This window comes from Callorhinus ursinus, unplaced genomic scaffold, assembly GCF_003265705.2.
Source record: "Callorhinus ursinus isolate GAN/ISIS: 27379988/994484 unplaced genomic scaffold, GSC_fseal_2.0 scaffold41, whole genome shotgun sequence".
NCBI classification, from domain to species: domain Eukaryota; kingdom Metazoa; phylum Chordata; class Mammalia; order Carnivora; family Otariidae; genus Callorhinus; species Callorhinus ursinus.
The window spans coordinates 2087034-2112392 of record NW_027397103.1 but is presented as its reverse complement, the minus strand read 5'-3'; the positions used below and the strand labels follow the sequence as shown (position 1 = coordinate 2112392).

Below are 25359 nucleotides of genomic sequence, written 5' to 3'. Positions count from 1 at the left end.
TGTTTTACCAGGTGCACGTGTTAATTTCATAATTTAGAGGCGTTTCTGAGTCCCCAAAGCGTGTTATTGCTAGTTCGTACCTCAACCCTGGGAGTGGGTAATATCAGCCTCATTTTGTAGGTGAGGAAGTTTGAACTCCCTGCATGGGCCGGCCAGCCATGTGCCTGGGAATGACAAGAGGGCTCTCAACCCAGTGCTCATTCCCTTAATTTATATTAGCCCCCTGGGCTTGCAAGATTCAGAGGGAAGAAAAACAAGGCTCAGAGGGTTAAAAGCATGGATGCCGGGGGCCAGCTTGCCTGTGTTCAAGTCCTGACTCAGCCACTCAACCCTCTGTGTGACCTTGGGCAAGTCACTTAGCCTCTCCAGACCTCAGTGAGGTTTTCCTCTCTGTGAGAATTAAAAGACTTACCTCCATGTCAAGTGCTTGGAACAGGGCCTGTCTCATCACAAGCGCTCAAGAAATGTTAGGTATTTTTATATTATTGCCCCGCACATTGTCTTCCCCGATTTCAAGCTCAGAGCAGTTCCTCCTCGCAGCTGGGGTGTCCAGCTGTGCCTGCTCCAGTCCTTTCCCAAAAGGGCAAGGCCCAGCCTCCCTGTGCTCCAGCCTCTAGCGGAAGTCCTTGGGAACTGGTTCTCCGGGGTTATCCCACCGCGGTGGCTGTGATCAGAACCGATCACATCGCCAAGAGCTGGAAGAAGGGGCAGAGCCGCAGGGCTGGTGTGGCCCAGATCCAGGGTGAGGCTGCGATGGGCGGCCTCCTAGTTCGGGATGTTCCCAGCGCCTTCCCACCGCTTATGCTTGGAGGGAGAAGGGCCTCAAAATAGCTGTTGCTTCCCCAGCACGGCGCTAGGCCAGGGACAGGAATAGACATCTGGGGGTGGCCGCCTCAGCTTTCCTCAGGGGCCCTGGGAAGGGGACAGGAATAAGCAGAGGCCAGACTCCTCCCAACGTGGGGAGATAGCGCAGTGGTCAATATGCAGTGACCTCCTGGGACAGTCCAGCCCATGGAAAATATGGCCCCGGCCGGGGCTGGCTGCTCTGCAGGTCCCCAGCCCCGGCCAGAGAGTGGCTAGGCCTGGATTCCACACTGGCTCCTGTCTCCTACAGTTCTCTCTTGGCAGGTGGGGAAACTGAGGCCCAGAGAGAGATTCATGTGCTTGGGACCACAAAGCTGCTTTGAGAAGCCAAGCTGACAGGAGAAGCAGGCCTTGGGTGTTGAGAGGCAGTCTGGGTGGTGGTTGGAGGGTGAAAGGGCTCAGACTGTCTCAGTCCAAATCTAACCTCCACCACTGAAGACCTGCGTGCTCTTGGGCCTCAATCTCATTACCTGTAAAATGCACATCATAACAGTACCCACTTCCTTTAGTGGTAGCGAAGACTGAATGAGTTAATACTTGTGTGCTGTTATGATTATTATTGTCTTATCACCAGACCCCTTCCTCATTCATTCCTAAGGCATTGGCTGAACAGCCACCATATGCCAGGCACAGTGCTAGGCCTGGATCCTGCAGCTCAGTGTGTGGCAAGAAGAGACCAGTTACCTTTCAGAGAGCCTGCCATGGACCAGTTACTGTGCTAAGCATTTTTACCGATATCATCTCATCGATACCTCTCTATGAGGCGCCATTATCACAGATGAGGGAAGTGTGCCCAGAGAGGTGAAGTCACTTCTTCAGGGTCACACAGCCAGCAGGTAGCAGAGTCAGGATTTGAACCCCGAGCTGCCCGCCTGCATAGCTCATACAAGGAGCCACTGCATGTGACTGTCTCTTTACTGGGGAGACAGATGAGTCAGACAAGTCGTTCTGTTCGCGCAGTCAGGCGTTGGGCATATGGGAGGGCTCCACTCTCTCAGCTCTGACAGTCATCATTCCGGCCCCAGCACAGTCCCATATGAGATGTGAGGGGGTCCCTAGCCGGCACTCCCTAATTCCCCTGGGTTTCCCTGGGTACTTGCTATGTGTCAGGCCTGTACTAGGCTCTGAGAACACAAAGACGACTTTGTTCCTACCCTGAAATTTCTCACAGTGCTTCGAAATGTCAACAGCAATTCAGAGGCAGCTACTGTGATGGTTAGAAAGGGGACAAGGTACCCTGAGGAGGTACCTAACTCAGTCTGGGAGATCAGGGAAGGCTTCCTGGAGGTGGTGATGTCTGAGCTGAGGCCAGGAGAAGAGAAGGGGAGTAGGAAAGAGTGTTCTGGGTAGAGGGACAGCTTGTGGTAGTGCTGGGTTATAGGAAGTGTGAGTGGTAGGGGCTGGAGGTGTGGGTGAAGGGCGCCGGGGGCTGCAGAGATGGATGGGCTTGGGTCATTCAGGGCCTTGCTGCCCTCGCTAACGGGCTTGGCTGCTGTCTGGAAGGCTAGAAGTTTCCCTCCGGCTTTGGAGGAGGGTGAAGCTCAAGAGGCTGAACTGAAGGAGGGGAGCCAGTGAGGAGGCAGCAACTGCCTGGAGGGAGATGAGAGACTTGGCCTCCAGTGCTGGGGGTGGGCGTGGAGAGCCACGGGTGGCTTTGTGAAGTTTTTAGATGTAGAATTGGTTATGTATTGCTCTGTAATAAATCACCCCCAAACTTGGTGGCTTAAAGCAACAGCTTATTTTTTTTAGGATTCTCCGGGGGTGCTTCATGTGGTGTCAACTGGGGGCACTGGGGTGGCTGGAGGGCTCCAAAATGGCCTCACCCGCATGGCTGGCTGCCAGCTGGGAGTTCAGCAGGGGCTGGTGGCTGGGGGGCCCCAGCTCACCTCCGTGCGGTTCTCACGGCGCAGCAGGTGGCTTCTGAGAAACAGACGCTGTCAGGCTTGTTAAGGCCTCGACTCAAAAGTCTCAGAAACATTATTTCTGCTGCGTCGTGTTGGTGAAATCCAGCCCTAAGACCAGCCCGATTTAAGGGTTAGGGGAAACAGTACTTCTTCCTCTCTTCCTCCTCCTCCTCCTTCTGTACAGTTTAGTGGGGTTTAGTGCATTCACAATGTTTTGCAACCAACATCTCTCCCTAATTTCAACTTTTTTTTTTAAAGATTTTATTTATTTATTCATGAGAGACAGAGAGAGAGAGAGAGAGGCAGAGGGAGAAGCAGGCTGCCGCGGAGCGGGGAGCCCGATGCGGGACTCGATCCCAGGACCCTGGGATCATGACCTGAGCTGAAGGCAGACGCTTAACCATCTGAGCCACCCAGGCGCCCTCCCTAATTTCAACTTTTTAACCACCTCATAAGAACACTCCATCCCCATTTTGCCATTACTCCCCATCTCCCGCTCCCCAGTCTCTGACAACCTGCCTTCTGTCCCTGTGGATTTGCCGATTCCGGGTATTTCATGCAAAAGGAATCCTATAAATGAGAACTTTTTTTTTTTTTAAGTTTTAAACTTAAGCCTTTAAGTTTTTTTTTAAAGATTTTATTTATTTATTTGAGAGAGAGAGAATGAGAGATAGAGAGCACGAGAGCGAAGAGGGTCAGAGGGAGAAGCAGACTCCCCGCTGAGCAGGGAGCCCGATGTGGGACTTCATCCTGGGACTCCAGGATCATGACCTGAGCTGAAGGCAGTCGCCCAACCAACTGAGCCACCCAGGCACCCTAAATGAGAACTTTTGTGTCCGGCTTCTTTCACTGAGCATCATGTTTTCAAGGTTCATCCAAGTTGCATACATGGGTGCTTCATTCCTTTTTATGGCTGAATAATTTTCCATTGTATGGATAGACCATGATTTGTTTATTCATTCATCTGTTGATAGATATTTGAGTTGTTTCTACCATAATGTGAATCATGCTGCTATGAACATCAGTAAATAAATACCTGTTTGAGTTTCTGTTTTACATTCTTTTGGGTATGTACCTAGAAATGGAATTGCTGGGTCATATGGTCACTCTATGTTTAACTTTTTGAGGGACCACCAAGCTGTTTTCCATGGTGGCTGAACATTTTACATTCCCACCAGCATGTGTGAGGGTTCCTATTTCTCCATATCCTTGCTGACATTTACTATTTTCTGTTTATTTTTATTTTTATTAAAGCCATTCTAGTACATGTGAGGTAGTATCTCATTTTGGTTTTGATTTGCATTTGCTTAGTTACCAATGATGGGGAACATTTTTTCATGTGGTTTTTGGCCTTTTGTATATCTTCTTTGTCCTTTACTTACTTGGGTTGTTTGTCTTTTTGTTGTTGAGTTCTTAAGAGTTTATTTTTTTAATATTCTGGGTACTAAACCCTTATCAGATATATGATTTGCAAACATTTCCTCCCATTCTGTAGGCTGCCTTTTCACTGTTTTTTTTTTTAAGATTTTATTTATTTATTTGAGAGAGAGCATGAGCTGGAAGGTGGGAGGGGCAGAGGGAGAGGGAGAAGAAGACTGCCTGCTGAGCAGGGATTCCCCATGCGGGGCTCCATCCCAGGACCCCGAGATCATGACCTGAGCTGAAGACAGATATTTAACCGACTGAGCTCCCCAGGTGTCCTTGTTTTTTTAAGTAGGCTCCACACCCAGCATGGAGCCCAGCTCTGGGGCTGAACTCACGACCCTGAGATCAAGACCTGAACTGATACCGAGTTGGACACTTGACCGACTGAGCCATCCAGGTGCCCCTCACTTTTTCTTTTTTAAAATTTAAGTAAGCTTCATGCCCAATATGGGGCTTGAACTCATGACCCTGAGATTGAGAGTCACATTCTGTGCCAACTGGGCCAGCCAGGTGCCCCCTTTGACTTTCTTGATAATGTCCTTTGATGCACACAAATTTTTACTTTTCATCCCATTTATCTATTTTTCTTTTGTTGCTTGTGCTTTTCGTGTCAAATCTAAGAACCCATGGCCAAACCTGAGGTCATGAATATTTACCCTTATGAATTGTTTTGTCATTTTAACTCTTACATTTAGGTAATTGATCCATTAAGTTAATTTTTGTCTATGGAGTGAGGTAGGGGTCCAACTTCATTCTTTTGCATGTGGTTAAGCTCTTTCTCTTGACTGGAGGTCAGCATGCCCTTTCAGCGAGGGGAAGGAATTGTTGGGGTTTATCTTTGGAGACAGTTTTGGTGATGGGTTGGCTGTGAGGGGTTGGCGAAGGAGGGAAGAGGAGAAGGCGGGCAGAGTGACATCCACATTTCTGATCTGGGCAGATGGGGAAGACTTAGGTGAAGGGAAGAACTCAGTCCTGGTGGGAAAGACTTAGGTGAAGGGAAGAACTCAGTCCCGGACATGTTGAGTTAGAGCTCCTTTAGCATCCAGGCCCTGAGAGCATCGGAAATCACATACATGATAGATGAAATATGGAAGGACACTAAAGTTTTCATCCATTCAGTAGATAGTTATGGGACGCCTAATACTGACACTAGGTAACATTTTTGTGGCACAAACCATGGACCAGACACTTAGCACTTTTTAAAAAACCGAGCTATAATGGTCATAGTATAAAACGAACAAACCTAAAGTGCACAGTTCATTAAATTTTATATATACCACCTCCCAGGTAAAACTGTAGACCATTTCCATCCCCCAGAAAACTCCCTCTTGGGCCTGTTATATTTAATTCTCACAGTGACCCTATGAGGCATTATTCCCATTTTTTGGATGAGGATACTGAGGCTTACAGAGGTGAAGCCACTTGCCCAAGATCACACGAGGTGGAATGTGGATTCTAACTATAGGCCAGGCTGAGCAACAGTCCACCCTCTCACTTGGATGGGACTAGACTCAGGCCTAGGGGATCCCCGAGGGCAGGGGCAAAACAGTCTAGCGTCTACTGGAGGCCAGGAGGCCCTCATGGGTGGGTCTGTGGGGAGCCCAAGGCCAGGGAGGATGTGGATTTAGGACTGGCAGTGAGAAATGGGAGGAGTCCTTCCTTCCGGTCCCCATCAGTCATGGAGGTGGCCTCCTAGTGGAGGTGTGGCAGCAGATAAACAGTAGGCAGGCAGCCCAGCTGGAGCTCTTTCCCAGCAATAGACCCTGGGGGAAAGCTCAGCTCTGCCTGGACCAAATTGGCCTGAAGCGAGGAGAGGAGGGTGCCACGCCTATCAGAACCGCTTTAGACTGTGCTTCTCAGCATCCCAGCTGAGAAGATCCTGGGCGCATCCCGGCATCTCCTCCCTCCCTCCCTCCCTCCACGTGTCTGCCCTGCGCCTCTCTGACCTTTTCTCTCCCTCCACTCCATTGGAAACTGGCCTCCTTCTTCCTCTTCCAACCTGGGAAGCTCCTAGCTGCCTCAGGGCCTTTGCACTCAGTGTTGCTTCCATCTGGAACCTTCTGCCTCCTGGATTTCCCATGGCTGGTGTCTTATTATGTGTCTCAGATAAAATTTTACCTCTTTAGAGTGTTTTCCCCTGAATGAATTGCCCTATTTAATGCTGTCCTCATGATGTCCCCACAATGTCCTCACAATGGAGCCAGATGGCCTGGGTTTGAATCTCAGTAATGCTGAGATGCTCCTAACTGTGCGGCCCTGGGTATGTTGAGTGCCAATTTCCCCAGCTGTAAAATGGGGATGGTGATAATCGCACATACCCCATGGGACATTATTTAACACCTGCTCACAATACTTGGCCCCTATTAGGTGCTTTACAAATATTTGCTATCATGCATAGAGCACTTGTCCCATCCTGAAATTATCCTGGTTGGTGGTGTTTACTTGGTTTTTCCCATTTCCCCCAATTAGAATGTGAGCTCCCTAAAGATGGTGATTTCATCTGTGTTGTTCACTGCTGTGTCCCCAGTGCCTAGAACAATGTCTGGCTCACGGTAATGAACATTGGTTAAATCATCAAGTGGATGAATTAACGGGGCTCCTAGATCATCCTGCTTGTAGCCCTCCAGACGTACCATGCCTGCTCTCATCTCCTGCGCTTTGCATTTGCTCTTACTTCTGCCTAGACCCATTCCCCAGAGGAAGGGAAAGGAACATGAAGGAAACACTGCTTTCTGGCTGCCCAGGTCTCGTTTCTTTTCTTTTAAAGATTTTATTTATTTATTTGAGGGAGAGTGTGCGTGTGTGCATCTGAGCGAGCTGGGGAGAGGGGCAGAAGGAGAGAGAGAATCTCAAGCGGACTCTGAGCTGAGCAGGGATCCCAACGAGGGGCTCGATCTCACGACTCTGAAATTATAACCTGAGCTGAAAATCAAGAAAGTTGGACGCTTAACCGACTGAGTCACTGGGGCACCCCTGCCCAAGTTTCTTTCTTTTTTTTAAGATGTTATTTATTTGACACAGAGAGAGAGACAGCGAGAGAGGGAACACAAGCAGGGGGAGTGGGAGAGGGAGAAGCAGGCCTTCCGCCAAGCAGGGAGCCCGATGTGGGGCTCGATCCCAGGACCCGAGGATCATGACCCGAGCCGAAGGCAGACGCTTAACGACTGAGCCACCCAGGTGCCCCCCAAGTCTCTTTCTTACTCCCTTCCTCACTGCCTCTTGCACCAGGCACTGGGAGAGAACAGCAAGCGAGAACCTAGACTCTCCAGGACTACAATCACCTGCTGCCAGCCCCTTGTTCGGCAACTGAGGAGTCAGAGGCCCAGAGAGGGGAAAGGACTCAGCCAAGGTCATATAGTGAGTCGAAGGCAATGTTCTCCCCAGTGGACCCTACATGTCTCACCTGGAGGCTGTTTCCAATGTCCACGCTGGATCTGCCTTCCTACATGGGGCCTGCAGAGAGGTAGTGGGGGAGGGGTTGGGCCCTGTCTATATGGTAGTGAGGCGGGGCCTGGGCAGCTTCTGACTTAGACTGACCTGAATCAGGCTCCTGACGCTTCTACTTCTTAACCACGTAGCTTTGGGCTCTCTGAGCCCCAGTTTCCCCCCTGGTAAGATGAGGAGATGGAAGCCTACCACCCCGCCTCCTCAGGGCTGAGGGTTGCTGGGAAGATCCTATTAAACGTTCTCATACATTGAACTCTTATTCTTTTATTTATTTATTTATTTATTTGACAGAGAGACAGCAAGAGCAGGAACACAAGCAGGGGGAGTGGGAGAGGGAGGAGCAGACTTCCCGCGGAGCAGGGAGCCTGATGCGGGGCTCGATCCCAGGACCCCGGGACCATGACCCGAGCCGAAGGCAGATGCTCAACGACTGAGCCACCCAGGCGCCCCCACTGAGCTCTTATTCTCACCTACCCTATGGGGGCAGGTATGAATTTTATCCCCATTTTCCAGGTAAGGAGGCAGGCTCAGGGTGGGGGGGAAAAAGTGACTTGCCCAAGATCGCACAGGCAGCAAGAAATAGAGCAGGGATTCAAACCCAGGCAGGCTGACTTCAGGGCTCACGTCCTTAGCAGATGCTACAGTGCTGGGCACACTGTCGGTGCTCCACAGACGGGGACTCTGGGGAGACCTTGCTTTCCTGTCGGTGCCATCTTCTAGGACAACAACTCCTCACTGCAAAGCACACCTTTTTGTTAAGGCCCCTCCCCTCCAACCCCTGCTTGGAGACACAAGCCCTCTCAGTACCCTCTGTCTGATGGATTTTCAGATTATTCCCATCTTGATTAGTTCCAGAGCCTCCCAGCAGAAGCAGGAGTTATTTTGGGGCCTTGATGGCTGCCTCTGACCTCCCCCTCCACCCCCCACCCCGTTGCACACAGCTCTCCCACGGACTGCAGGGTTCATTAGCTACCATTCGGGCTGCTCGCTCTCTGTCCCCTGCAGCCCTCAGCTCAGACTCCAGCCCCAACACCTGCTCTCTGCTCATCTCCTCCCCCGGCCCACAGCCCTCCCCTGCCTTCCTGCTGTTTGGTTGGGGTGAAGGCTGCCGACTCTTTCCTGATCCTTGGCCCCTGACTCTGCCTCATAGCAGTGACCCTCCCTTCAGTTTTAGGATTTTTCCAGACTTGAGCAAAAATCTCACACACCATTTGGACACAGATATTTTTGGCTGGTGATCTGAGTCCCTGTTCCTGTTGGAATTCATTCCCCAGGGTCATTCAGCCTGGGTGGGAGTGGCTCAAAAATCCCCAAGGATACATTTTATGGGATGTGCATCTTGCCACAGCTAATAAAAAATTCCCAAGAGGATGCAGGACACCCCCTCCCCGCCACCGCCGCCATGTTATGTCACAGTGCGTGGGGCTGACGTCACAGGGATGGGGCGTGGGCTCCGCTGTATCTGTCTGTTCTCTCTGCTCCTGGCTCTCTCTTCCAGCTCTGCGCTCTGCCAGGGCCGCCCGCAGGCCTTGCTTGCTTTTCAAAAATAACTCCTGAGTCTCACTGAGGTGGGGGGCTGCTTCCTTGGTGTCCCAGGCTGTGTGTTAATCCTTCCAACGCAAGACTTCCTGAAGCCAACTCTGGGCTGGGCTGGGGAGCTGGTTATCAGTTGTCTGGCTGAAGTAGTTCAGCTGCTGACATCCTGTTGTAGTACCGATAGCCCTCAAGGAAGCAGGGCGAGTGAGTCCTTCCTGGCGCCCACCAAGTCTTTCATTCATTCATTCATTCATTCATTCAACGAGCATCTTCAGTGCCCATTGCCTGCAGAGCACACCTCTGGGTGGCCTGTTGCTTTTCCATGTGTTTCTGAGTAATCTCCTTGGTCCTCTTTGAATTTCTACTTCCTTCTGTAAAGTAGGGGGATTTTAATTAGGGTGGCCAGTCTGTCCCAGAAGGAAACAGATGGCACGCTCAAATTGGGTAACTTGAGGAAGGCTGAATAAAGGGACTAGTTATGTGTCAGCAGGGTGTCGGGGATCCACCAGGGTAGTGCGTTCCCGGGCAAGTTACAGTGTGAGAGCTCCTACCTGCCTACACCTGGCTGCCAAGGGAGCAGTTCCCTGGCTCAGAAGGGGTTGTACGGAGAGAACCACCTTGAGGGAGAAGCTGTGACCTTCTGTTGAGGAACAGAGCCAGCCGGAGGTGCCCTGCAGGGAGGGAGCCCAGGAAGAACTACCCTGATCTCACGCTTCCTTCTTTCTTCCATATTTCCCTGGGGGCTCCCCATTGGCCAAACCTGATTAAAAGCCAAAGGATATAGGAGACTGTTGAGTCTGAACAGGTCAGTCTTTCCGTGGGCATAGAGCCGAGTGGAAGAAGGTGGACAGTGGTTCTAGACAGGTAAATGGAAGATACTCAGTTTCTCACCTCCCAGTAGTCATAGTAGGTCACGTGGATAAATGCTAAAAAACGTCAGCTCTTACCATTAGTGCTTGTATTTGTTGTTCATTGGTGCATGACAAATTACCCCCAAATTCAGCAGTTTCAAAGCTTATGAACATTTCTTACCTCACACAATTTCTGTGGGTCAAGAATTGGGAGCAGCTCAGCTGGGTTGTTTTGACTCACGGTCCCTCCTGAGGTTGCAGTCAAGCTGTTGGCCAGCCATCTGAAGGCTGGACTGGGAATGAAGGATCCAGTTGGCCCCCTTCCATGGCTGGCGCCCGGGTGCTGGCTGTTGGCAGAAGCCCTCAATTCCTTGCCATCCAGACCTCTCCACAGGGCTGCTTGAAAATCCTCACGACTTGGTGGCTGGCTTCCCCCAGAAAGAGTGATCCAAGAGCAGAAGGCTCAATGAGTTTTTTGACCTAGTCTCAAAAACCACAGACCCTCATTTCGACAACATCCTGTGGGTTACACGGGTCAGTCTATTCAATGTGGAGGGGACTCCATGGGGGCAGGAACCATCGGAGTCCTTCTTAGAGGCTGACTACCACAGTTCGTAATACATTTGCTCATTTAATCCTCTCAACAATCCTATGAGCTTATCTAACGAAACAAAATGAAACAAAAACCTAGCAAACATGAGGCACTGGCTGGCTCAGTCGGTGGAGCATGTGACTCTTGATCTCAGGGTCTTGGGTTTGAGCCCCACATGGGACACGGAGCCTACTTAAAAAAACAAGAACAAACAACAAACGAAACAAATTCTATGAGGGAAGTATTATTGTTATTACTATTGTCACTTTTCTGTTGGGGAAATAGAGGCACAGAAAAATGAAATAATGTGCCCAAGATTACGCAGCTAGTAAGTAGTAAAGCCAGGAATTCAACCCAGGTGGTCTCTCTCTCTCTCTTTTTTTCTTTTTAAAAATTTATTTATTTTAGAGAGAGGGAGAGCACAGTGGGGAGGGGCAGAGAGTCTGAAGCTGACTCTGTGCTGAGTGCGGAGCCCGACCTGGGGCTCGGTCTCACGACCCAGGGCTCGGTCTCACGACCTGGAGATCATGACCTCAGCCAAAACCAAGAATCAGATACTTAACTGACTGAGCCACCCAGGCACCCCAACCCAGGCGGTCTTTTTAAAAAAATCAGTTTTATTGGGGTATAATTCACATTCAATAAAAAACACTAACAGAGTCATAGAACATTTTTCTCCTCCCCGAAATCTTTCCTCATGCCCCTTTGCGGTCATTTCTGGGCTCTGCTCTGGCCAATCATTGATCTGCTTTCTGTCACTATAGATGGTTTTGTCTATTTAGAACTTCATATAAATGAAACCACACAGTATGTTCCTTTTCGAGCCTGGCTTCTTTTGTTGAACAAAAATGTTTGCAATGTTCATCTATATTGTTACATGCATTGGTAATTTTTTCTTTTTTATTGCTGAGTAGTATTCTGCATAGATATAGGAGAAGTCCCTGATCCAATTTTCCTGTTCAATGACATTTGGGTTCTTTTCAGTTTGGGGCTATTAATGCATAAAGCTGGTATGAACTTCACGTAAAAGCCTTTGTATGGGGGCACCTGGGTGGCTCAGTCGTTAAGCGTCTGCCTTCGGCTCAGGTCATGGTCCCAGGGTCCTGGGATCGAGCCCCGCACTGGGCTTCCTGCTCCTTGGGGAGCCTGCTTCTCCTTCTCTCTCTCCCCCTGCTTGTGTTCCCTCTCTCTGTGTGTCTCTCTCTGTCAAATAAATAAATAAAATCTTAAAAAAAAGTCTTTGTATGGACTTGTGTTTCATTTATCTCAAGTAAAAAGCTAGTGGAATTGCTAGATCAAATGATCAGTGTATATTAACCTTCGTAAGAAACTGCCAAACTTTTCTAATGTAACTGTGCCATTTTATACTCCTACCAGCAGAGGATGTGAGTTCTAATTGTTTCATATCCTCACCAACATTTTGTATCACCATTAATTTTAGCCATTCTAATCTGTGTATATCTTTTTAATTTATTTATTTGAGGGGGTTTGTGAGAGAGAGCATGAGTGGTGGAGGGAGAGGGAGAAGCAGACTCCTCTGCTGAGCAGAGAGCCCGATGTGGGGTTCAATCCCAGGACCCTGAGATCATGACCTGAGCTGAAGGCAGATGCCACCCAGGCGCCCCTAATCTGTGTATATCTTATCATAGTTTCAGTTTGTACTTCCCTGTCAGCTAAAGATATTGAGCATCTTTTCATGTGCATATTGGCCATTTTTGTGTTCTTTTGTGGGAAGTATTTATCTGATTCTTTTGCTTATGTTTTACTGAGTTATTTGTCTTCTCATTATGTAGTTGTAAGAGTTCTTTATCTATTCTGGATATAATTTGTGAGATACACACACACAACACACATACACACACAGACACAGCCATAAAATGAATGTTTTCTATAAGCTTGCTGCTTACAGTTTCATTTTTAATAGTATATTTCAAATAACAGAGGTTTAAAATTTTGATGAAGTCCTATTTACCAATTAATTACTTTTATTAATTGTGCTTTTGTGTGTCCTAGGAAATTTTTGCCTACCCTGGGCCACAGAGGTTTTCTCTTCTACTCTTCTCTAGAAGTTTTATCGTTTTGGTTTTTGCATTTAGGTCTCTGATCGATTTGGAGTGAGTTTTTGATATGGTGTGAGGTAGGGGTCACGGTTCATTTCTTCTTTGGCACAGACATGTTCTACCAGCTTCCTTTCCCCACTAAATCATCTTGGCACCTTTGGCAAAATCAGTTGATTGGATGCATATGGATTTTTGGACTTCAGTCTGTTTCATTGATCTATATGTCTATCCTTATGCTAACACCACACTGCCTTGATTACTGCAGACTTACAGTAATTCTTGAAATCAAGTAGCATTAGGTGTTGCAACTTTGTTCCTGTTTTTCAAAATTGTTTTGGCTCTTCTAATTTGTCTGCATTTCCATATACATTTTAGAATCTACTTGATAATTTCTACAGCAACAACAAAAAAACCTGCTGAAATTTCAATCAGGACTGCACTGAATCTATAGAATCGGTATGGGGTGAAGTGACATTTTATACGTGAATGTGATATATCTCTCCATCTATTTAGGCCTTTCATTTCTCTCAGTAGGATTTTATAGTTTTCAGTGTACAAATCTTGCATGTTTTATTAACTGTATCCCTAAATATTTTATTTTTTTGATGCTTTTGGAAATGTTTTCATACATTTAACTTCCCAATTATTTGTTGCTGGTTATAGAGAAATGCATTTTTATATATTGACCTTGTATCCTTTCATTTTGTTAAACGAGGTTCTAATAGTTTTGTTTTGTAAATTTCTAGGATGTTCTACGTGCATAATCATGCCATCTGCAAATAAACACAATTTAACTTCATCCTTTCCCCATTTTTTTCTTCCCTTGTTGTCCTGGCTAGGACCTCCAGTCCAATGTTGCATAGAAGTAGTGAGAGCAGATATTCTTGCCTTGTTCCCAATCTTAGGGGTGAAAGTGTTTAAACTTTCAGCATATGTTAGCTGTAGATATTTTGTTTTACAGATTTAAAAAATTTTTTAAATTTCTTATTTCTTATTTAAGATTTTATTTATTTGTCAGAGAGAGAGAGCACAAGCAGGGAGAGAAGCAGGCAGAGGGAGAGGGAGAAGCAGGCTCCACGCTGAGCAGGGAGCCCAATGTGGGACTTGACCCCAGGACCCTGGGATCATGACCCAAGCCGAAGGCAGACACTTAACTGACTGAGCCACCCAGGCATCCCTCTTTTTAATTTATTCTTAAAAGATTTTATGTATCCACTTGAGAGAGAGAGAAAGAGAAGAGGGAGGAGAAGAGGGGGAGAATCTTTAAGCCAAATTCTCGCTGAGCATCGAGCCTGACATGGGGCTCGATCCCATGACCCGTGAGATCACAACACCAGCTGAAACCAAGAGTCGGACACCCAACCAACTGAGCCGCCCAGGCGCCCCTAAAAAAAAATTTTTTTTTAAGTAATCTCTTCGTGGGGCTCGAACTCATGCCCCAGAGATCAAGCGCCTCATGCTCTACTGACTGAGCCAGCCAGGTACCCCAGCTGTAGGTATTTTGAAGCTGCCCTTCAACAGGTTGAAGAAATTCTCTTTATTTTGGCCCTGCTCAAGTTTGTTTTTGTTTTTAAATCATGAATGGGTGTTGATTGTATCAAATGTCTTCTCACGTCAATTGGTATGACCATGAAGTGGATCCAGTTATATCCTTTTATAAAAAAAAAAATTGAGGGGCACCTGGGTGGCTCAGTCGGTTGGGCGTCTGCCTTCAGCTCAGGTCATGATCCCAGGGTCCTGGGAATCGGGCTCCCTGCTTCTCCCTCTCCCACTGCCCCTGAAAAAAAAATTGAGGTGAGATTCACCTAACTTACAATTAACCATTTTTTTTTTTAAGATTTTATTTATTTATTTGACAGAGAGAACACAGGGAGAGAGGGAACACCCAGCAGGAGGAGTGGGAGAGGGAGAAGCAGGCTTCCCGCTGAGCAGGGAGCCTGATGGCGGGGCCCGATCCCAGGACCCCGGGATCATGACCTGGGCCGAAGGCAGATGCTTAACGACTCAGCCACCCAGGCGCCCCCAATTAACCGTTTTTAAAGTGAGCCCTTCCGTGGCATTGCCCAACCACCTCTATCCAGTTCCAAAACACCTTTATCACCCCGCAAGGAAACCCTGCACCCATTAAGAAGTTACTCTCCATTCTCCCTCCTCACAGCTCCCGGCAACCATCAATTTGCGTTCTGTCTCTATGGATTTACCTATTCTGGACCCTTTGTATGAATGGGGTTGTACAATATGTGACCTTTTGTGTCTGGCTTCTTTCACTTAGCGTAACATTTTTGAGGTTGATTGACACTGCAGCATATAGAAGTAATTTATTCCTTTTTTTAAAAAGATTTTATTTATTTATTTGAGAGAGAGAGACACAGCGAGAGAGGGAACACAAGCAGGGGGAGTGGGAGAGGGAGAGGCAGGCTTCCCGCGGAGCACGGAGCCTGACGTGGGGCTCAGTCCCAGGACCCTGGGATCATGACCTGAGCCGAAGGCAGACGCTTAACAACTGAGCCACCCAGGTGCCCCTAGAAGTACTTTATTCCTTTTTATGGCTGAGTAATATTTCATTGTAAGGAAACACCGCAATTTCTTTACCCAGATGTATTCTTTTTTAATATTTTATTTATTTATTTGACAGAGAGAGACACACAGTGAGAGAGGGAACACAAGCGGGGGCAGTGGGAGAAGGAGAAGCAGGGAGCCCGATGCAGGATCGATCCCAGGACCCTGGGATGATGACCTGAGCCGAAGGCAGACGCTTAACGACTGAGCCACCCAGGAGCCCCTACCCAGATGTATTCTTAACCACTATTCTATGCTGTCTTTCCATGTGCCAGGTGCTGTTGTTAGCTCTCCAGATACAGCAGAGAACAGAGGAGAATTGGCCTTCCCCAAGTGGAGTTAGTCTCTTCTGGAACTTAGTATGCTCTCTGGCGATCGTGTATGTCCATTCCTGATCACACTGGAGGCCCTGTCTGTTCCTGCTCGTCCATCTCCATAGCCCCAGTGTTTAGTCTACTGCTCTTAGCTGACCAGATAGGTGTCAATCTGGGAAGGCTTCATGGAAGAAGCAGCTTTTGAGCGGAGCCTTGAGGTTTGAGGAGGAGAGCAGTTTCCTTGAGCCCACAGTGATTAATAATAATAACCATCATTTATAAAGCACATACTATGTGCCACACACTGCAATGAACGTGTTAACTTCCCAAGGTCAGCCAGCTAGTGAGTGGCAGAGGAGAGTTTGGATTTGAACCGAGACCCACACCCATAAGTACTGCCTTGTAATGACTGCCTCTCCAAGCCTCGTTCTAGATTCGGGTTGGGGTTTTCTTCTTCTCTGTATTCTACCTCCCCTGTCGTTCTTCTTCTGGGGACATCTGGATGGCACTAGAGAGTGACTGCATGACGGGCGAAGCCTGGATTTGGGACACCCCACATCTCGGGAAGGACTCTTCAGCTCCTATCCTTTCTGGTTCTTTGGACTTAGCTGAGACCTGGGCCTCTGGGGGACCCTCTGTCCTTGGTAGCACCCTTTCCTCCCCCAGCCTCCCTACTCCTCCTTCCTTAGCCCCTCTAACTCATTGGGCTGTGCTGGAGTCTGTGGGGAAAGGAGCAGGATTTCGGCTAAATATAAACCAGGCTGTTCCAGTTTCCAAATAGAACAAAGGAGCAGGGTGTTAAGTTGATTTTTATAAATAAAGAGAGAGGGAGTGAGAGAATATTTTTTCGAGATGTTTAATAAAATCGCCTGTGAGAGGCAGGAAAATCACTGGGCTGCAGTGGGAGGGTTTGGAGGAGGAAGGGGGTGAGAGAGAGGGTGGGAAGTGCTTCCTCCTTCCTGCTGTGATCCTTGCCAGTGTCCTTGTCGTTTTCCTGGGACCTGGGAGGGATGGTGGGGCAGAGGGGGCCGAGAGGCAGGGGCAGGACGTGAGGGTCGTTGGGAGGAGGAGGAGGAGGACAAGGAAGGCTCATAAGCATAACAGCTACTGCGTATGGAGCACCCACTGTACGCCAGGTCCACGGCTAGTGCGTGCATCATCTTGCCAGATGCACGCCAGCCTGCGGAAGCTGGGATGCTCAACACTGGGCGCTCTGCGATCTGGTCCCTGCCTACCTCTCTGACCTCATCTCCCCGCTCTCTCCCCCTGGCTCACTTCACTCCCACCACGCCAGCCCCAACGCCAAACTCATTCCCTTCTCAAGGCCCACGTGGCTGCGCTTCACTCTGCCCCGAGGTCTTCCAGCCAACTCCTGCTCATCGTTCGGAAGAAGCAACGCCACTTTTTCTTGACCCCTTTGTCTAAGAGCGAGCTCACCCTTGCCCCCACCCCAGTTATGAGCACACTGCCTTGTTTTATTTCCTTTATTCTCATGTCACTTCTTTTTTTTTTTAAAGACTTTATTTGAGAGAGAGAGAGAGCCTGAGAGAGAGAGAGATCACAAGGGGGGAGGTAGGGGTAGAGGGAGAAGCCGATTCCCCGCTGAGCAGGGAGCCTGACATAGGATTCAATCCCAGGACCCCGGAATCATGACCTGAGTCGAAGGCAGACGCTTAACCGACTGAGCCACCCAGGCGCCCCTCTACTATTTTATAAGGCTTCCAGCATGGTGGAAGAGGGGACTTAAGGGGATGTCTCTGGCACCTGGAGGTTGGGGGGGATGACTAGACACAACCCTGGAGGATCAAAGTGGGGGTGGCAATGAAGCCAAATTGTCACCATCACCTTCATCTTCTTTTTTTTTAAGATTTTATTTATTTATTTGACAGAGAGAGAGACAGCGAGAGAGGGAACACAAGCAGGGGGAGTGGGAGAGGGAGAAGCAGGCTTCCCACCGAGCAGGGAGCCTGACGCGGGGCTCGATCCCAGGACCCCGGGATCATGACCTGAGTCGAAGGCAGTCACTTAACCAACTGAGCCACCCAGGCGCCCCCATCACCTTCATCTTTAAACAGTGTGTGTGACCCATAAAAATTATTAAGCAGATCTTTTGAGGAGCCATCAGGTAGAGAATTTTACTCAATACCACCCAAAGGAGAGCTCATCTGTGCCTTGGGGAGTGGCAGAGAACTTCTCATCTCAGGAAGTGGAAGGGATGCCAGGGGAAGCAGAGATATTTTGCACTCCCACCCACCTGCCCCCCTTCTCGCCCCTCCCCCCGCTCCGCTCACAGTGCTATGTCAGATGGGGGTGGGCTAGGAACCAGCAGCTGCACATGCCCCCAGGGCCTGAGGGGAGGTGGCTGTGCCTTTCTGCTGATGTCACGTTCTGCCTCACCAGGTACTGCGTGGCTTGGACGAGTCACACAGCTCTCTCCAGTCTCAGTTTCTTCCTCTGTAAGATGGAGATGGTGACATTTGCTTGGTTATGGAAGATTAGGGATATGCATTGTATGTCAGGAACTCGTACTTCAAACACATGGTGGATGCTCAGTAGAACAGGTGAAAGCTGCCGTTTTCTTATTTATTATTACCTTTCTCTGGGTTATAATCTAATTGCGCACAGGCTCTATCACTCGTTCGCTGAATAGCTACTATCTGCCAGGTTCTGGGCTAAGCAGTCTAGGTGGGTCATCTTGTTGCATTCCCCACACCACTTCCACGAAGTAGGTATTATTATCATTATCATCATAATACTATCATAATATCACATTGTCATCATAATGTTATTATTATGAGTGAGGAAAATGGGGCTCGCATGGGGGAAGTGACTTGCCCAAGGTCACACAGCCAGAACCGAGCAGCCCTGGGCCTGAAATCCAGGTAGGCTCAAATGAAGATCTTGGGCTTTTCAAAATTATGCAATCCTGTCTCTCAGGACTAAGGAATCGGGGATTTCTGGAGCTACAGGGGTAGAACCTGGGATAAATGGGGAGTGACAGGGCCAGAGAGGGTCACGGTGAGAAGCAGAGGCCTGGTCTTGATTAAGAGGTCAGTGAGGGAGCCGGGGCTGGAGTGGTGGGGTTAGGGAGTGATGCTGCAGTTTGAGGGGCTGTGGCTCCCAGCCTCTGACTCACTCACATGGAGCAGCTCAGTTCCCAGCCGCAGGAGATGCTATTTATAACCTGCAGGTTCTAGCAGCCTCCAGAGCATGGAGTCTTGCAGCTACCTGGGGCCCTTCTCCCTGGGCTGCACAGCAAGGAGGGGAAGGCAAGTGGTGGGGGAAGGCCACCAGCTGAGCCTCCTTTCTCCTTGCTCTGGACGCTCTGATCAAACAAAATGCACACCCAAGGGCCCCATGGCTCACACTGGGGCTGTCTAGCTTGTCATCAGCAGAGTGCCTGGCACCTAAGACGCCTGAATGAGTGAATGAATGAATAGCAGTAGCTCCAGGGTTTTTTAAATTGATTAATTAATTTGAGAGAGCAGAGCGAGAGAGAGAGCACAAGCTGGGGGGAGAAGCAGACTCCTTGGGATCATGACCTGAGCCAAAGGCAGACGTTTAGCTGACTGAGCCACTCAGGCGCCACTCCAGGTTTTTTTTTTTATTGGGTCAGATCACGTCATTTCTCTGCCCCAAACTCTCCAGTGCTTTTTCATCTCATTTGGAGTAAAAGCCAAAGTTCTCATAGTGGCCTACAAAGCTCATACACCATCTGGACCCTGCTTCTTCTGACTTCCTACCCTCCCTCCTGCCTACTTTGCTACAGAGGCCTCTTTGCGGCTCTTGGGAACACACTAGGTATGTTCCTGCCTTGGGGCCGCTGCTCTGTGTTTCCTCTGCCTGGGACACTCTTCCTCCAGATACTGGCAGGTCTTCCTCCCTCACCTCCTCAAGTCTTTGCTTAAAGGCCAACTTCTTGTGAGGCCTTCCCTGACCATTCTACTTAAAACTGCACCCACGCACGGCGCCTTGGTGGCTTAGTCAGTTAAGTGGCTCTTGATTTCGGCTCAGGTCATGATCTCAGGGTCGTGAGATCGAGCCCTGCATTGGGCTCCCTGCTCAGTGTGGAGCCTGCTTAAGAGTCTCTCTCTCCCTCTGCCTTTGCCTCTAAGCCCCCCCACCCCCAGCGCATGCACAAGCTCCCGCATGTGCGCTCTCTCTCTCAAAACAACAGCAACAAAAAACCCTGCACCTACACAATACACTCCTTATTGTTTCCCTGCTCATTTTTTTTCCTACAACAGTTGCCATTATTTAATATGCTGCATATATTACTAATTTCTCCTTTGTCTCCTTCTATTAGAATGTTGGTTCCAGAGGGCAGGAATTATTGTCTGTTTTGCTCACTGCTGCATCCCTAGTGCCAAGAACAGTGCCTGGCACATATATAGTGCTCAAAACATTTGCTGACTGTGTGAGTTCAGGGAGGTTTTCTTGGACTTGCTGTGTAAGCTTGGACAGCTAACTTCACCTCTCTGGGCCTTAGTGTGTTGGACTCCGTGGCCTTCCAGTGTGGACAGTCTGAGGGCTCCCTCGCTTCAGCCTGGCTCCCGAGATTTTTTCCTTGCTAAAAGGAGAGCTGGCCAAGGCCTGGCTTGATATTTTTTCCCAGACTAGACTTCTCTGTGCAAAGTGTTCAAGTGTGTGAGCGGGCATGTGCCAACACTCTCGGGTCTGTGAGGGGCTTTGAGCAGATGCATATGTGTGAAGGAGCCTCAACATGTATTTGGGAACCTGGTGGAGATAGGACATTCCAGCAAAATGTCAGCACAGGTCCTAATTCTGTCTTCCTGCTTCTTTTTGTTTCCAACGGAGCAAAAAGTAGAAATTTCCAAGGGCATGGCAGACCCTTCTCGAACGAACTGATGGAAGCACCCACTTCTCTGGAGATACAAGGAAAGAGCTTGTTGGCTGTGAATCCCTATACCTGTAACAGGCTGTTTCCACTTCCTCAGGACCAGCTGTGAGAAACCCACAGCAGAGCTGCCCACCTTCCAATAAGGGAAGCCCGCAGAACTGCGAGCTTCAATGGGGATGCCAGGCCCATTTTTAGATCTCATCTGTTCTTAATGGGAGATGGGTCCAAACTTTCCCAGGTTTCTAGAATAATCTCTGGCTGGTCTTCCTCCCTCATCTCCTCAGGTCTCTGCTCAAATGCCAACTTCTCATGAGGCCTTCCCTGACCATTCTACTTAAAACTGCACCCATGCAATACATTCCTGACTCCCTTCCCTGCTCAGTTTTTCTTCATGACACTTGCCATTATCTAACACACTGTATAGATTATTGATGGGCTTTGGAGTTTATTAGTATGTTCACACGCTATCCCATAATTACATGATCTCTTCTGCTTCGGCACACTCCAGGCTTACCTAGCACAGTACCTGGCATCTGGTAGGCATCAATACATTTTTGTTAGAAAAGTTAATTTTCATAAGTAATGGGCGGAGGGCAACGTTGTCATTTTACAGATGATGAAACGGAGGCTCAGCAGTGACATAACTTGCCCAAAGTCACACAGCCAGGACATGAATCCCGGCAGACAGCTGACTCAGGTTGAACAGGGAAGGAGAGAGGACACTCCCGCCCAGGGGCCACCATACTTTGGGAAAAGAGACTTGACTTTTGAAGGATGAGCCAGGGCCTCAGAGGGCTTGGGTGTTTGGGAGACAGAGAAAATTGAGTTCAAATCCCAGGACTGTCATTACCTGCGCCTTCCGACAAGTCCCTGGTTTTCACTACACGAGCCTCAGTTTCTCCATCTGTAAAACGGGTACATCAACCCCTAGACTACACAAAGCCCTTGGGAGTATTCATTGAGGTATTTCAGCCCAATGCCTGGCACTGGGCTAGGCTCAGTACATCCTAGGCCCACCCTGACCTCCCAAGTGACCTCGCAAACCCCTCTCCCAGTTCTTCCAGCCCTCCAGCCCTCCATGTTGAAATGCCCCAACATCCGGGCTAGGGCGGAGACATCACGTGACGAACAATTCTCCCGCGCATGCGCAGCTTCTGCATCACGTGGCTAGGTGCCACACAAGTGTACAGGTGTGAGGCGGGAGGGAAGCCATGCTCCTGTTGGGACACGTGGGACTGGTACGTTCTCGCCTCAGCTGGAGCTCCGGGTCCTAGAGAACCTGGGTGTGCGCTTGATTGGGAGAGAGAAAGCAAAGACCTTCTAGAACCTTAGCCGAGGTTCTTTTGGCCTTTTTATTTTTGAGGGAGGCTTTGCCAGGTTCCTGGGGCCCAGACAAAGCCCTGCTCGGGGAGGGGTAGATGGGGCCACTGTGAGACCGGGCAGCCCTGCTGGGCGACCCTTCCTCGTTGGGAGGAGGAGGCAGCCGTGAGCGTTCAGCGCTTGTCTGGTTTTCAGCTTTGGGATACAGTGACATAGGCCCAGCTGGGGAGACAGATATTCCCTGGGAAGTGTAAACTGAGCGGAAAGCAGAGGGATGAGTCTGAGTTAGTCTGAAAAAGAAGGGAGAAGAAGTGGTTGCTGACAGTTCTAGCGACAAAGAGGGCAAAAGCCTTCAAGTGGGAAGAAGCCTGGTTGGTCGAGAGTCCTGAGGCTGGGACGGTGGCCGTGTGAAGAATTTTGGACTTGATCCTAAACAGTGGGAAGCCATTGAAGCTGGGGAATAATGTGATCTTTATAGCCCTGCATTGAATATTTTGCCTTGCCTTCTCGTTCAAAAAAATGGATTTTTGAATTCCACACCTGCTATTCTAATTTTTTTTTTTTTGAGAAGTAGAAAATAAGAGAACAATGGAATACATATATACCTCCAGGATTAAATGTACTGACAGATGCAAACTGCCTAGCATTCTGTATATGGTCTATAAATGGTAGTTCCCTTATCTTTCCTCTAAATTCCATTCCACAATTTCTCCTATTCCAGGAGCATGGAAGGAGACCGATCTTCCCTGCAGACCAAAGATAAATTTTGTCTGAAGTACTCTGGATGGATGAAAAATCTGGATTGGTTCAAAAGATCAAAAGGTGATTGTTTTACCAAATGATTATTCAAATAGTAAGGTTGCCCCAATCGTATAACCTATGTTTTGATTTATGTAAATACAATTTGTACTGAACTTTTTTAGGAGCACGTTTATCACGTAAAATGAGAACAAATTGCACAATGTGAGAACCCACATCTGTGTTGTTTCTTACTAAGATCACCACCTTTCTGGCCACATTGTAGGCTCTTGAATATTTGTGTGATTGATTTAAATACTGGAATATGTTTTCTGCTAAATCTCAAGTCGGGCATCAGTTCTGCAGTTCTCCCTTTATAGTTGTTAACATGAATTTTGATGACATGAAAAAGCTTGTTCTCTGAATTATATTTAGCTCATACAAACTCTACTGCACAATTATGTTGTAAAGAGGAATTAGGTTTTATCTTTAAGTTGTTATTATAGCCTTGTGAGAAGGTGAACGTTGAGAATAAGCATAAAGTAGTAGCATATTGTATTATTAATTTTGCTACTTTTTAAAAACACTGCGTTGCAGGGCCTAGAACAGACTGACACCCGTGGTAGGTGTATCAGTCAGGGTCTGTAAGAAACAGATGGCACACTCAAATTAGATAATTAGGGGAGGATTTAAGAGAGAGACTATATACAAAGGTCGGTAAGGTGTCGGGAAACCATAAGGATAGTGCAGTACCCAGGAGGCTCGTCATAACTAGGGTCTTTATCATTTCTAGATCTGACTGTTGAAAGGAGGGAGAAATTACAGAACCCAGAAAGAGAGGGCCCCCTTGAGGAGGAGCGGTGACCTGTTATCTATAGGCCCAACCAACTGGACCAGACCCCAAGGTGATCTGGCGGGGGGATTGCAGAAATAAATACTTTGACCTCACCCCTCCTTCTGCCCTCCAGTCTTCTGCTGTGCCCAGATGGAAGCTAAGAAGACAAAGGAGCAAGTTGATGTAGTTTATTTTTTTTTTTGAAGATTTTATTTATTTATTTCAGAGAGAGAGAGAGCACAGGGGGAGAGGGAGAAGCAGACTCCCCCTGAGCAGAGAGCCTGATGCAGGGCTCAATCCCAGGACCCTGAGATCATGACCCGAGCTTAACCGACTGAGCCACCCAGGCACCCCACGCTGAGGTAGTTTAGACAGGTGAGTACCCCAGAGCAAACAGAATGGGTAGAAAAGTGGATCTGAAGGGGCAAATGGAAAGTATTTGGTAGAGAAGACTTCATTTCTTTGTTGAATAAAGACTTGACATTTAAATCTTGGTATTTTAGTAAGAAAATAAAAGAACCTTTAGGAACGGCGCTATGGTAGTAGGTTGAGGGTTATGGTTCACTTGTTCATTCTTCTAGTGAACATACCATAAAAAGCATTGTGCTGGGCATTTTGAGAGAAGCCCAGCAATGGCAGAAGAATCCCAGACATGCAATGAATTTTCCTTCTTGATGCATGTATGTAAAAAAGTTTATTATCAAAGTATAGTTGATATACAATGTTCTATTAGCTTCAGGTGCACAGCACAGTGATTCAACAATTCTATACATTACTCAGTGCTTACCAAGATGAGTGTAGTCACCATCTGTCATCAAACAATGTCACTGATGCATGTATTTTTTTAAAGATTTATGTATTTATTTATTTGAGAGAGCGAGAAAGAGAGAGAGAGAGAGAGTGTGTGTGTGTACATGAGAGGGGGGAGGGTCAGAGGGAGAAGCAGACTCCCCACCGAGCAGGGAGCCCGATGTGGGACTCGATCCCGGGACTGCAGGATCATGACCTGAGCCGAAGGCAGCCGCTCAACCAACTGAGCCACCCAGGCGCCCCTGATGCATGTATTTTTAAGAACACATCCCCACTCTATCAAAGCACCTGTTTAGAGCTCTGAATAGTAAACATGACCCACCCTGGTCTCAAAATTAGATACTGCTTCCCCAGAAGCAAGTGAGGTCAGTTAAATCACCCAGGTTCTGAATCTCTTGGGGGGCACCTGGCAGTTAAGTTCCTTGCCGTGTGGGTACCTACTAGGTAGTAGTGAATAGTCATTTTTCAGGCAAGGGGAGCAGAGTAGTATTTATCGGTACCACTCTGGAAATTGGACTTGCTGTTATGAATGGAGTGGATTGTGGTCTCACATGTTCTGAATCTGTGAAATCATGCCCCTCTTTAATGAGGTCCTCTTGGAGGAGGAGGGAACGGGTCTCCTTTACTGACAGGACTCTGACAAGCAAATCAATTTGTTCCATTTGTTTCCTCTTTGAAAACAGCAATCCTCGAGCCTTACATAATCTAATCTTCATGCCTCGCTGGTTTGTTCTGTCCTCCTGAGGAATTGGCAGATGGTGCCAATGCGGAGACCCGCGCGCACGCCTCGCAAGCCTCATGGTAACAGGAGAGTTGCTCACAGAGTCTGTCTCTTTGCTGTGGGGTCCCTCGCTGGCATTTGCTTCCCTGGATCAGTTTGCTCTTTAGCATTCCTCAGGCACCACTGGCTTCTTGCCTCGGGCTCTCATTCCAAGATTAATTGGAAATGCTGAAAGCAGATAAAAAGAGAACAGAAAGTGAAGTTGAAAGGCCAGAGAATTTGCCGGATCTTTTCTAAAAGCCCTCCTCCATTAAAGGCTGGGTGTCTTTGGGGTGTTAGCTGCAGACCTTCAACTTCCTCATCCAGCCTGGTCCCCGACGCCGTCTTTGTTGCTGGGTTACACATAGCCTCGGGACAGGGCTGGCTGTGTCAGGGCTGAGGGAGCAGAGATCTGCTTCCGAAGGTCTCTGGAATTCTCTCTTTCTCTCTCCTCTCTCTCCCTCTCTCCTTTCTCTCTCAGTG

At 48.4% G+C, this 25359-nt stretch overlaps 1 protein-coding gene across 1 annotated transcript in view; it reads left to right on the top strand.

Moving 5' to 3' along the window:
• The window catches only part of CABP1 (calcium binding protein 1), a 54690-nt gene that overhangs the window by 1734 nt on the left and 27597 nt on the right, over positions 1 to 25359 (top strand). The window contains exon 2 of the mRNA XM_025889517.2: positions 22455 to 22555. The gene's annotated coding sequence lies outside the window, so the exon portion shown is untranslated. The remainder of the gene's footprint in view (positions 1 to 22454; positions 22556 to 25359) is intronic.